This window comes from Nelumbo nucifera, chromosome 1 (genome assembly GCF_055504915.1).
Source record: "Nelumbo nucifera cultivar China Antique chromosome 1, China Antique-T2T, whole genome shotgun sequence".
Taxonomy (NCBI): domain Eukaryota; kingdom Viridiplantae; phylum Streptophyta; class Magnoliopsida; order Proteales; family Nelumbonaceae; genus Nelumbo; species Nelumbo nucifera.
The window spans coordinates 76443583-76456337 of record NC_142649.1 but is presented as its reverse complement, the minus strand read 5'-3'; the positions used below and the strand labels follow the sequence as shown (position 1 = coordinate 76456337).

The 12755-nt window shown below is 39.4% G+C and overlaps 1 pseudogene; it reads right to left on the bottom strand.

The window, feature by feature from the left end:
- Positions 1–4994: 4994 nt before the first annotated feature.
- On the bottom strand, positions 4995–5324 carry LOC104605765 (calcium-binding protein KRP1 pseudogene; annotated as a pseudogene).
- Positions 5325–12755: the final 7431 nt, after the last annotated feature.

Below are 12755 nucleotides of genomic sequence, written 5' to 3'. Positions count from 1 at the left end.
ACTTTCTCCTCTTCCTCTTCTTGTTACTACTTTGGTTGTCCTACGATGTCTTCCTTTTTTTGCCCAGCTCGACCTAAGATCCAATCGCTTCTTCAACTTTGGTGAACTTGATTGCTTGGTCTTGGAATTGTTCTATTGAAGTAGGAGGGTTCAACTCAACCTCCTAGTGCAACTTGTGGTGTTAGATGCCATTGATCACCGCGGTGAGCTGGACAGCTGTGTCAAGGTTCAGGATCTGAAGGTTCTCCATATTAAACCTCTTGACGTAGTCCGTAAGCGATCATCATCATGTTGGACCACGTTCAAGAGGCAAGTGGCCGACTTTGAGCATCACTTTATCGTCGCAAAATGTGTCATGAACAGGTCAGCGAACTAATTCCAAGTCTTGATTAATCCTGGAGCCAATCCTGAATACCACAAGCGAGTTGCATCAAGGCTTGGAAACTATTGACATGGTCGACCAAGTCAGTAGTGTCGTCGTAGGACTCGAGACTAGGGGCCTTGAAGTCCTTGGGGCAAAATGCCACAAGGATCTCGGCCGCTAATGGCGATATTCAAGTGATGGCCAGGGCAGAGGAAATGGCAACCACCTCCTTCTTCATGCCTTCACCTTCATTTGGTGCGAAGTGAGTCCTTCTTGGATTCCATCGGGAGCCTCTACGATGCCTCCTTTGGGACCCCTCTGTGTTAGTAATGGCAGGGTTGGCTACGGAGCTAGCTCGGTTGGTTCCTTCGGATGCTATAGAGTCCTAAGCTTTTAGGTTCTTAGTGGGCTATAGACCACTGCCGACCACTACCCTGGTTCTGATTCTAGTCATTGGGGAGCTAGTTAACATTCTCATTCACTGTCAGAGCAAGGAGAGTATCGACAAACTACTACTGAGGTGGTTAATACTGTTGCTGGTAAGGGGCTTGAGACATTGGCATACTGGCTTGCGGCATCTACATGTTAGGTTTGAACTGGTGGGGCATCGTGGCCAACGCTGCCCATCAACCCTCCCATGACTGCATCAACAAATCCATATTGTTGACGTACTGCATCAACTCATAGAACTGTCGGCCATTGATCCCGATAGGAACCGCTGAGGGCTCGACCATCGGGAGAGGCACAGTTAATGAGGGTAGAGAAAGGTTCGGCCCCAAGGAGGTCGCGATGCCTAACAAGGTGAGGGGAATGCTGATCTGCCCAATTGTAACCGTTGGACTCTCGATGCTCGTCACAGGTTGATTCTGCCCCCTTCTGTAGTGCCATCAACTAGGATGTTGTCGGCGTTATTAGCGTGGCTTGAGGATGCCACTGATGAAATCGCAATGGAGTTGGTGAGAACTTGGCTTTTAGTCCCGGTTCCCATAGACAATGTCAATTGATGATGCACGATCTGATGCTCCCTGCTGGAGTACAACTCAGACGCTGGACTGAGTAGTTCTCCTGGCTGAACTACAAGAAAGACAATTAGAGTGTTCGGGAAGCTTTCTCAATGTAGGCATTCCAATGCTTAAGTCAGCAATGTGTGGATATGTGAGAGGTAGAAAGTGAGAGAGCTAATTGATGAGGGCGGATTTGGCCCTCCATTGAAATTGTGACACCTGGCACCTCATGCAAACCAAGTGTAGCCTCTTGACAACTGGGCAGCTTGGGAAGCTCGGGCAGCTCGGCAGAGCTTGCCATAGCTTTCCACTTACAGACAGCTCGGCATGGCTCGCCACAAGCAGCTCGGCATAGCTCGGGGAGCTCGGTATAGTAAGGGGCAGCTCGGCATAGGCAGCTCGCCATAGGTAGTTGGCCACTCCGCAGGCAGCCTGGCGTCTTACGAAGAGCTCGCCACTTAGGGGCAGCTCGGCACTTACAGGTAGCTTGGCATAGGCAGCTCGCCACAGGTAGCTGGACACTCTACAGGCAGCCTGGCGTCTTACGAAGAGCTCGCCACTTAAGGGTAGCTCGACACTTATAGGTAGCTCAACACTTAGGGGCAGCTCGGCGTATCGCAGGAAGATCTTCTGCCTGACAACTGTACCTGACAGATCTGGAGGCCTACGCCCACGTCTCTCGCTAGGCGGCGCCGTGCCTGCCAGTCCTGAGAGTTGTCCCTTGACTGGCAGATCCGTACTCTGCAGCAGCCGCCTGCACCCGCCACCTCAGCTCTAGTAGTAACGGCTGCGGCAGAGAGACAGAGGTGGTTACACCTGACTTGACAGAGGCTGTTACGCCTGATTTGACAGGACACCACTATATAAGGACTCCGACCCCCAAAGACAAGGGGGAGAGAATGAAAAAATGGAGGTAATCCTTGCTTTCTAGCTCTCTCATTTCTCTCCAAGCTCCCTACAATCAGAATGCTAACTTAGGCATCGGAGAGTCCCTGCCGGGAAAATACCCCCGGGTCCTCTGATTCAGTTCTCGTAGGTCCCTCAGCTCCCACTACTTGCAAAGGAGAGGAGATCACCTCATGCAGAGGGCAGTTGGGTTGCGCTACACAAGGGAGCTCATCACCAAGTATCTCTCCACTAGGGAGCTCGTCACCAAGTAGCTCTCCACCAGGGAGCTCGTCACCAAGTAGCTCACCACCAGGGAGCTCGTCACTAGGTAGCTCTCCACCAGGGAGCTCGTCACCAGGTACTCCACCAAGGAGCTCGTCACCAAGTAGCTCACCACCAGGGAGCTCGTCACCAAGTAGCTCACCACCAAGGAGCTCGTCACCAGGTAGCTCTCCACCAGGGAGCTTGTCACCAGGTAGCTCTCCACCAGGGAGCTCGTCACCAGGTAGCTCACCACCAGGGAGTTCGCCACCAGGGAACTTCATCATCCTTTGAGTCACAGGCCACCTGGGAGCAGGTCAAATGACAAGGTACTTAGCCAAAAAATTGGTACATCACAAAAAAAATTGGTACGTGACCAGAAGTGGTTACATCACTAATATTTTAAGAACTAAATCACACGTACCTCCTGTGGTGAATGGGACGCCTTTATATAGATAGTTACGTGGGCTTCACACTGTTTGCCCGAGATCCCCGATAAGACATGTTCGTCTCGCTCGGAGGCCGTTTTTGAGTTGGAGATAGAGTCCGCATAGAGTTAAGGCTTATCTAGTTGTTCCCGAAGTGTGTGACATGGGGAAACAGGTCCGTTGAGTAAGGGATGTGATCCAAAAGAACTAGGAGAGCTGATCCCAAAGAACTAGGTGAGCCACGCATGCAGGAAGCCATTTGCCACATCATGTAGATCATCGACTGGGCCACGGTCAGGTCTATGGGACCTCGGTAGGAGGTTGGTCCCTATGCCGAGGTCTCTAGCTCGGCCCCAACTAGTTCGTCATTATGACCATGCCAAGGTGGCATCGAGGCTCCTTAGACCGTACAAGGTGCCCCTAGAGTTGCCGAGGGAAAAAACTTTAGTTGTTGGGGGCCAACAGCCTATGCTGTTGAGAGAATTTCTAGAAATGCCACATTATTATGAGAATGGGTAAATTAGTAATTACATCTCAATTTATTTTGACTAAAAACCAAAGCATGGGCGTGAATAGGTGAACTGCCAAGATGGTAGAAAGTGCCACTTGTCGTGCTATCACTGGAGGGTCAAATTAATCCTCTATCATTAGAAATCATTGTAAATTATTAGATAATGGAATGTATTTTTATTTTAGTTAAAAAGTATATACCTGATGTATTTACATGCATGCTTTATTATTAGCTCAAGTTTGTACAAATAAGTTGCTATATGGAAAGATTTATAATTGCACAATACATTATTGAATTTCTACTCTTCCCAAAACGAGCCTAACGAAACATCATTTTTCTTTGTTATTTAGATAAAATATCATTATCAACCTTTGTTTTCTAAAAGTACGCATTAGAAAATAATACTAAAAGAAGTTGAAGGGACTGCCAATCTTTCCTGTAAACTCAAAGATTGAGGGCCCGTTTGGTTGGAGGGAATAAGAGTCTGGAACTGGAATCCGGATCCTATTCTCATTCTAGGTGGAATGCCATTTCAAATCCCATTCCAAATGATTCAAATTCTCATTCCAGTTCCTGTCTCAATCATACAGACTATGGGAAGATGGGAATAGACCATTTCGATTCCGACTCCAATTCTAACAGTAAAACAAACGAATCCTGAATAATGTTTCAATGTATTTTTGTGCCAAAACCAAACACACGAACCCTGATGAGTTTTTAGGGATTTTTTTTTTACGTTTTTCTTTAACCTTGTAGGTCATTAATTATAATAATAAAAACGTAAAGAATTTTACAATATAAATAATTTGAATTTTGAAATAGAATGAAACTATACAGATATATATCCTTCTATTCCTATTCATCGACTATGACAGATCAACTTCTGGGAGTGAAAGATAGCTACCTTTCCACTACCTTGGTATTGATCATCTTCCGCCTTTTGCGTCTCTTTAACATAAAAATCAAGCCTACCCTTCTCTCTCTAAGTGCTCTTCAGGAAATAAAGACACTGAATGTTTCTTACTTTACTTCATGAATCAGTACAAAAAGGAAATTATTAGAGCTGGATCAATTTGTGGGTACAAAATTTTCGATATGCAGTCTGTACGACCACCTGATTAGCGTGCCTGTTACAGTGTGGAGTTTAGTCGAAACGATTGACTGGAAAAGTCGGGCTTATGTTGAGTTAGTATCGGCTAAATTCGCATTTAGTGGAAGGAATTGGGGTGATGAGAGTGGAAGTTTTATTTTTGAATGTCAAAAGAAAAAAAAAAAAAAACTCGAAATAAAGGAAAAGGTAGCTTATTTATTCACTATTGAGTGGGATTTCATTAGGTGTGGATGAGAAATTGCAATTTTGTTACTTAGGATAGGACAAATGAGTACAAAAGAGCTCAAGATGAGGCCCAAAACCATTGCATCCTTCCGAACCTAGCTAGTGACATCATACCAAACCATGCATTACACATAAAAAGACAGAAATTAAACTGAACACCACTGATGCATACTCAAAGTCTCAAGGAGTACTACTCATTTCATCAAATGGTTTGTTGCAGTAAGCTTCTTGAGTTGTTCATCAAACCCAAAGTTAGTGTGCACATGAGAAAACAAAACTCCTTTTGATTCAGTGCTCCATCACCATCCAGATCTCCTTCTTTTAACATACAAAAGAGCTCTTCGTCTCCCAAGTCTTGTACTCCCAAAAGATAAGTGTTTCTCTTCAGGCTCTCGAATGTGATGAGACCCTTTGCATGATCCATTAGCAGATAGAATCCGTAGCAGAGCTCTGCAATAAATCGATCAGCACCCATGCTTACCACCATTGACGGGAAGTAATCTTCATACAGGAGATCATTCTCTTGAGCCATTGCACTTATGTAAATTTGAAGCAGTGACCAATTAAAGAAAGATAGCTCAGCGCTCAGCTCACAGGGCCAGGAGGAGAGGAAAGTGATGAAGAAACTACATAGCAGAGAGAGAGAGAGAGAGAGAGAAAGGGTTGGGTCTTGAAGGAGGGAGTAGAAAAGGGAATAGAAGACGAAGATAAGAGATGGTGGAGGGAGGGAGGTAGCTAGCTAGTCCGCCTTGGTGCTAGTAGAGTTGCAGATAAGAGGGTTTTATAACGGTGTTCTGGGGCTTTCTACTCCCAAAATTTGTGGCCCTTGAGGTGGGAGGTTCTCCTTCCTGGAAGCTGCGTGAGATGTAAATTATCCATCTCTAATATGTGCCCCCTCCCCATATATATATAATATAATATCAAGGGCCCTGATAAAATAAGGCACCCTTGTTAATTTTACCGGATCCCTTTGGTCATATTTTATGCGTGCCATTGTCTTTTTATTTATTTATTTCTTACTTGTAAATACTCCCACCAGGCTCGAACCAGTTTAAAAATGGTTTTATATTAAAGAATGTGTATGCAACGGTTAGTATTAGTACGAATGCTTGTTTCACCACCGATTCAGAACAATTATTGTCGGACTTGCACGTGCAAGTCTGGGTTATTAATTTTTATTCGACCAACGAAACCGTAGTTGCTGCGTTCTTTCACCAGAGCGGTTGTATGAGCCACTGGAACCGTGGAACGGTGCAACTATCACTAATAATTGCTGCACATTTTCATTCAGCACTCAGCAGCAACTCTGGAGTTGATTAATTTAAAAACGATGAAAGCATAGTAAGCTAGTTATTATTGGAGCCAATCAGCCTAGTACTAGCGTCTAGAGCTATGATGAGACACCACAAGAATAATTTTATTATGACACGATATACATGATCCATACCTCAGCAGTTAACATCTATTTGTCAGTAACTGATATCCCTAAAAAGAATTGGAAAAGTACGGACAGGCTCAATAAATGTTTCTACTACAGAGTTAAAGTATAAGCATTCTCAGCGTTAGAAACCTGGGCTGAACCGTCATTCTCCCAAAAAAATTTCGTCTATCTGTATATCTAATCTAAGGGACGTTTCTTTATCGGATTGACGACTATTAACTGCCTTGTTCTGGTCCTCCATCTTACACAAAAAGATTAAAGATTTATATGATCAGATCTGATCAGTTGGGAATTGGAATGACTTTGATTTCCCCACCCAATATTCCAAATGGGCCCTACAAAATTCAATTATTGCTTGGGCTCAAAACTAATAACCATGTGCACCGTATTCACCGTAGATGTCCATATACGGCAACACTGTGACGTTTGGTGTGTGGGAAGTTGAATTCCATAACTATAATCCATGGCTGCAGTAGCCTTGGATCCTCATATATTTTGTCAGCGACCGACGACCGAGTGGCCAAGTGGGAAGCAAGCTGCAAAATTTCAGAGATGCATGTTTACTTGAATGAAAGCGTTTGAGTTTTCGGGATCTCGGATACAATATTACAAAAAGAGAGGAAAAAAATGCAGTATATGTTGGATAACCAAGAGAAAAATGAGGGAAATATTGGAAAAAATACTCTTCTGGTTGTTGACAATTCAACTACATCTGACTTGCCTACAAACTAGGTACCGACTTGATAAACAAAACAAATGCAAGTAAATATAAAACAATTACCCGTAAGATGCACTAATTCGATCACGAGCCTTTGACTCTCTCCGGAATCTGGAGTTGGGAATAGAAGAAGATGGAGAATGGGACCATGGTTGGATGCATTATTTACTGCTGAAATAAGACAGTCAATCTTATGACTCTGCTGCGTCCTTGGGCTCAGATTCCCGACAGACCCATTTGGCCGTTGGTTCATAACGGAGAAGCTAACCGAACGCTCCTCCTTTGTCCTATCAACTCATCAGCCAATCTCGATCGCCACGCCATGGAGGACAAGAAAAAAATATTCCCAATGCACGGCTTCAAAGGCTGTTGTGACTAGATCCAGTCTCGACTCTCGACCACCGCTTCTTAATGAATAAAAGTCAACGTGAATACATGCAATCGAAAATTTTTTGCTTGTATGTATCCTGTCGAGCACAGGAGGTTTGTCAACGGCTCAGATATAGGCCGGCCCATATATACCCGGACCAAATCCAAGTTTTGTTTGGTTTTCACCTGGGTTTATTGATGATATAGGTGGTGATTTCAGTCCAGATCTGGATCATAATTAAAAACAAATCAAATTTATCCAAAACAAAACAAATAAAAAAGGATTGGCAGCAGCATCACCAAACACAATTATAGAGTTTAAATTCCTAGGTGGAGACCCTACAAGGCTACAAATCAAATCGGGAACATAACTTAGATAATCCGGTACCTGTTGGCATGGGGTGGCAATTAATTTTGGGCCTAGGACGGATCCATCATCCATGTATACAAGACCGGATCTTACTATGTACCGTTACGGGTTATTCCACCTCCACGCACTAGAATACAAGCCTCGGTTATGGACCCACTCACTAAATATTCGTCGTACCCGAAAAAGGGACCCATCCAAATTCCATCTATGATTATTCTCAATAGATAGATAAATTTCAATCATTTATAATTGAACTCTTTGTATAGCCAATAACAAATATTGGGTTTACATCGTCAGTCTAAAAAGAAAACTTCCAACTCCTTTAAATCTAACTTTTCCGAGTGGATATATAAGAAAGTCACATCTCCCATGTTTTAGTAAATTTTAAAATTTCCACCAAATGATACGGTTATAATATCCACAGCACGTGAAAAGGAGGATTTCCTCCTTACGAGGAGACAACATGAATTCTGTTTTAATCATTTGTCTTGCATTTCCTTTTGGTTGGCAACCCATTTGACTTACCTTTCCGGTAAAGATAGAAAAAAAAAAAAAAAATTGCCCATTCTACATTGGCTAACACTCCATAGAGATAGATGTTGGTTGGATAAAAAAAGAGAAACATGAGAGGGAAAATCATTTTTCGTGAAAGTTATTAAGCAATTTCACATCCCTTTGACTCTTTACTTTTTTCTTATTTCCTATCAAACCAAATGCAATCTAAATTACGTTAATATTAAAAAAGTGGTTCTGTTGATTTTTTAATTATTTATTTGAAAAGTGCTTTTCTTCTTATTTTTGGCTTTAATTCTGTTAACATGATTTGTTTTTGAACTGTACTAATTGCTATCAGACCACAAGTTTGGTGGAGTGAAAAGAATATGTGGTAGAGTTGAAAAGACAAATCGATGGACTGGATCAAGAGTGGAGATCATTTTGTTCTCAATATAAATTAAAATAGGGGCATACGAATCCAACACAAGTGCCTCCACTAGAGTTTGTTGGAAGAGTTAGTATTTCTAGAATTTAAAGGTAAAGTCGCTGATGAGTTTATTGATTGGTTTAATATTGTTGAGGATTGAACATTGCTAAGGAGGAATTTTCCATCATTCATCATGAATTCCAAAATGGTGGAGACAATAGTTATCATCTTGGGAGATTTGATGGATTACATTGTCCTCATACTAGTTTATTAGGATTCTTACCATAAAGTTTAGAATGGTCAATAAAAGAAGAATTGACTTATTTGAAGTGTAAGAAATATGTTTCAAAAGTTATGAGATGTAATAATGATTTTTCAATTTATAATGGTGGTTTACATCATCAATTATCTATCAAAAAGTTAAAAATGGAGAAGCATAGTGGACCATATATCGGCGGCTTCTTAGATGGTAATTAACATGAACCCGGGGACAAATTTTCTCAAAACTGAAGAGGATGATGTATTGATGCAGTATGAGATTTTCTCAAACTAAGTAATCAATTACTATGTTGGCTTTGATAACCTATCATAGTTTGTATTTATCAATATAGAATCATCACAATATTTCTGAATTTTTCTATCTTGATTCACATTTAACAAGTTAAAATCACTGTGAGATTTTTGAATTTATCTTTAATTAAGACTTTCTTTTTTGAAGAGATTTAGTTGGTTTAATTAAGAAGTGTCCAATTAGATTAAGAAACTTTCTTATAGGAGGTGTAAGGGTGTAAAATAAGTCTGAGAAGAGTATTGCTAGTAAATCAGTTCTGTTGATTTTCTATTAATTGTTCATTAAAGAATTATATTTCATTTTTTTCTTTTTATTTTCATCTTTTGTTCTTTTCTTTAAAGATTTTTTCAATGTGATTTGTTTCTGAACTGCACCATAATTAGACCATAAATTTGCTAAATGTATAAAGACTAAGAGTTGTAGAATTTTAAATCGAGTTTTGAACACCAATCACATGGAGAAGAGCTAATGCATGAAATTCCAACTTGTTAATGATATGATAATGGCATAATTAACCCAACCCAAGTGACAAGTGAAAAATAATATTATTCTATCAGTTTAAGAAAATATATTTGATTATTTTCAAATGTGATATATGTAAGTTTAAATGATATAGTTTGAAAACATATTACATCAACCTAAGTACTTTAGCATTGGGTCTTCTCAAAATGTGAAAAAGGTTAGAATATATAGAAAGATCATATCCAATCATTCTCAAATATTTACAGGGTGTTTGACTACTTGTTTTCAATAAATATAAGCTTGAGAAGCCAAGGGTCATCCTACAACTTGTTTTCAATGCAACCTAAGCTAATTAATATTTTACCCTCACCATACAATTAGGATTAATCACAAAAACAACCAGAAACATTAACAACATTTTGTTATATTGATTGTCAATCATATTGCATGATAAACACACAATGAACCAAATTATTAAGATTTTCCCTCACAATAAAATGGGGAAAATTAACAAATAAGAGTATTTTGGTCACCAAAAATCTAAATATTTAGACACATTGACACTTTTAAAAGAAATAACTTAAGGGGCCCTTTGATAATAGCTGAAATGGGTGAACTGAATGACTTATTGCTTTGTTTTTAGTGGATAAAATTATTAAATAACCACATATTCATGGATAAAATAATTAACTTAGATTTACTTTTAGCCTCACAACCTCTTGAATACCTTATTCACTAAGAAAACAAAGCAATGAGTCATTCAGTTTAGTCAGTTCAGCCTATAAGTCTATTCTAACTTAGGGATTATTTGACAAGTCTTTTTAGGAAGACCTTCCAACAGTCTAGATGGCCAAAAGATGTAATGAGCTTTTGGGGTTTTGTCTTTATAGACCTAGATTGTTTGGTAAGTATCTTAATCTTCTATGATCTATAGAGATGTTAAATAAAAGATTTTAGGTGCAGAAAGATGGGAAGTTTCATTTCAAGCTTCCAAGGTTTTGAAGATTTTGGGCTTCTATGAGCTTTTTAGGTATCAAAATTGCCCTAAAAAGGTTTTAAAGCTTTTTTGGGCTTGTATGGGCTTCCAAGGTTTTGAAGCTTGCCAATTGCCCCATGCAGAAAGAAAATTTCCACGGATCTTGTCTTTTTATTTGATATTTCTTTCTTTTCCAATAGAATGTTGTGATTTTTCTATTACAATAGACAGCATGCCTTCATCACAAGGAGGCCTCTCACTTGTGACTAAATCACATCTCTGATCATAGCATTAAATTTTAAAGAAACATACATCTTTTTTATTGTTTTTCCCTCTTTTTTGAAGCCAAGAAAAGAAACATAGAGATTGTAATGTCGTTAGTTAAATCAATCTTAATCTACTAAAGTCCTATCAACAACAACTACTAATCCTAATCTAGAAACTGATGTGTATTTAAATTTAGATTGTCTTTGGGTGGGTAGGGATTGGGAGGTTTATTCTTTTTGTGGTTTGGATGTTAGTTGGTTGGCGGTAATTGTTAAGAGTTCTTTGCTTGCTTGACCATTCTTGTAACTGGTTACTTGTAACTGGTTTCGATGTTAGTTGCTTGACCATCGAACAACCCATTACAATTTAAAAAAAGCAAAAAAATGAAAAATAGAAAATAATTAACAAAAACAGCCAAAAACCCTTGTTCATGTTGAACAGGTTGACGGTTTGACCGCCCAGGTAAATGGGTTGTTGATCAAGTCAACAATTTTTGGTAAAGGAATGATTTAAAACATTTGTATAATTGACCTCAATAAATATTATAAAAATAAAAATTTAATGAAATTTAATACAAGATGAATCTAATCTGGCTTAATCCAACAGAAAATAGCATAAGGCTCCTTCTCGCTCAATTTCTTACAACAACGGGTCCAGACTAGTAAAATATATACTTTATCCCTAAGCTGACTAAGTAACTTTGTCAATGATGTAGGGTAAATTCATCATTATAACTTTGTTAATGACCTCAGACCAAGCCTGAGGTCAAGCCCAATTTTCTCAACCTGTGCCCAACCCTTATTGTAATTTGATGCACTCAGGTTGGGTTCGGGCCTGGGCCGGGCTTGGATTGGTCAATGAACACACTCTAAAATTATATATATAATATGTATACATATATTTATATATATATGTAAATATATATACACAATTTATATATATATATATATATATATATATATGTATATGTATGTATAAATGTGTATAGTTGAACTGGGTTTGGGTCGGGCATGGACTACCCAAGGGCTAAGCCCAGGCCCAACCCAAAAAATAAAAAAGACCAACTTTTTGAGCACGAGCCTAACCCGAGAATAAAAAATCCAAGCCATAAAATTTTGGATTAGGCCGATTTGGGCTCAAGTTGAACCCACCCAAGTTGCACCCCTAGCCATTATGGGCTATCCGGGAATGGACTGAATTTCAATGGGCTAAAAAGTAAAAACATTACCCCTATATGTAAGTCTCCTACGGACTAAATAGTAGCTAGGCCTGTTGGGCTGCAAAGTTTGGGATTTTTTTTTTTTTTTTAATATTGTTAAGACCAACAAGCTTAGGAAAAAGATTGCAGCTGCAGCGGAAGAGCATATGCATTGTCGTGAAGGTATATGGCAAGATCATAGACGAATGGTGACGTGGTTCAACAAAACGAAATGCTTTTCCTTTTGTTTTTCATGGGTAAACCACTGGACTGTCTGAAAGGAGTTCTTTTTTTGTTTAGTGGGATCCTGTTTGGTAAAATTTCATATATTTTGGAGTAATGAAATGCTTTTCTTTATGCTTATGCTTAGTTTGGAAGGAGTACAAATACAAATATATAGAGTGCAAAATATTGTATTTTGTATTATTTGCACTGTACATATTTGTATTCGTACTCCTTCCAAATTGAGCCTTAAAGAAGAATAAAAAACGAAATGCTAATAAAGACTATTTAAGATAACTAACATATGCTAATAACGACTTCAAATTGTCAATATCCTTATAGGGGAAAAATTCAGCAACTTGTTGTTGTTTTGGTAATTAATACTTTAGACTTTTAAATTTGTATAAAATCTAGTAAGTGTACGTGGTTTTGCACGTAACAATTTTT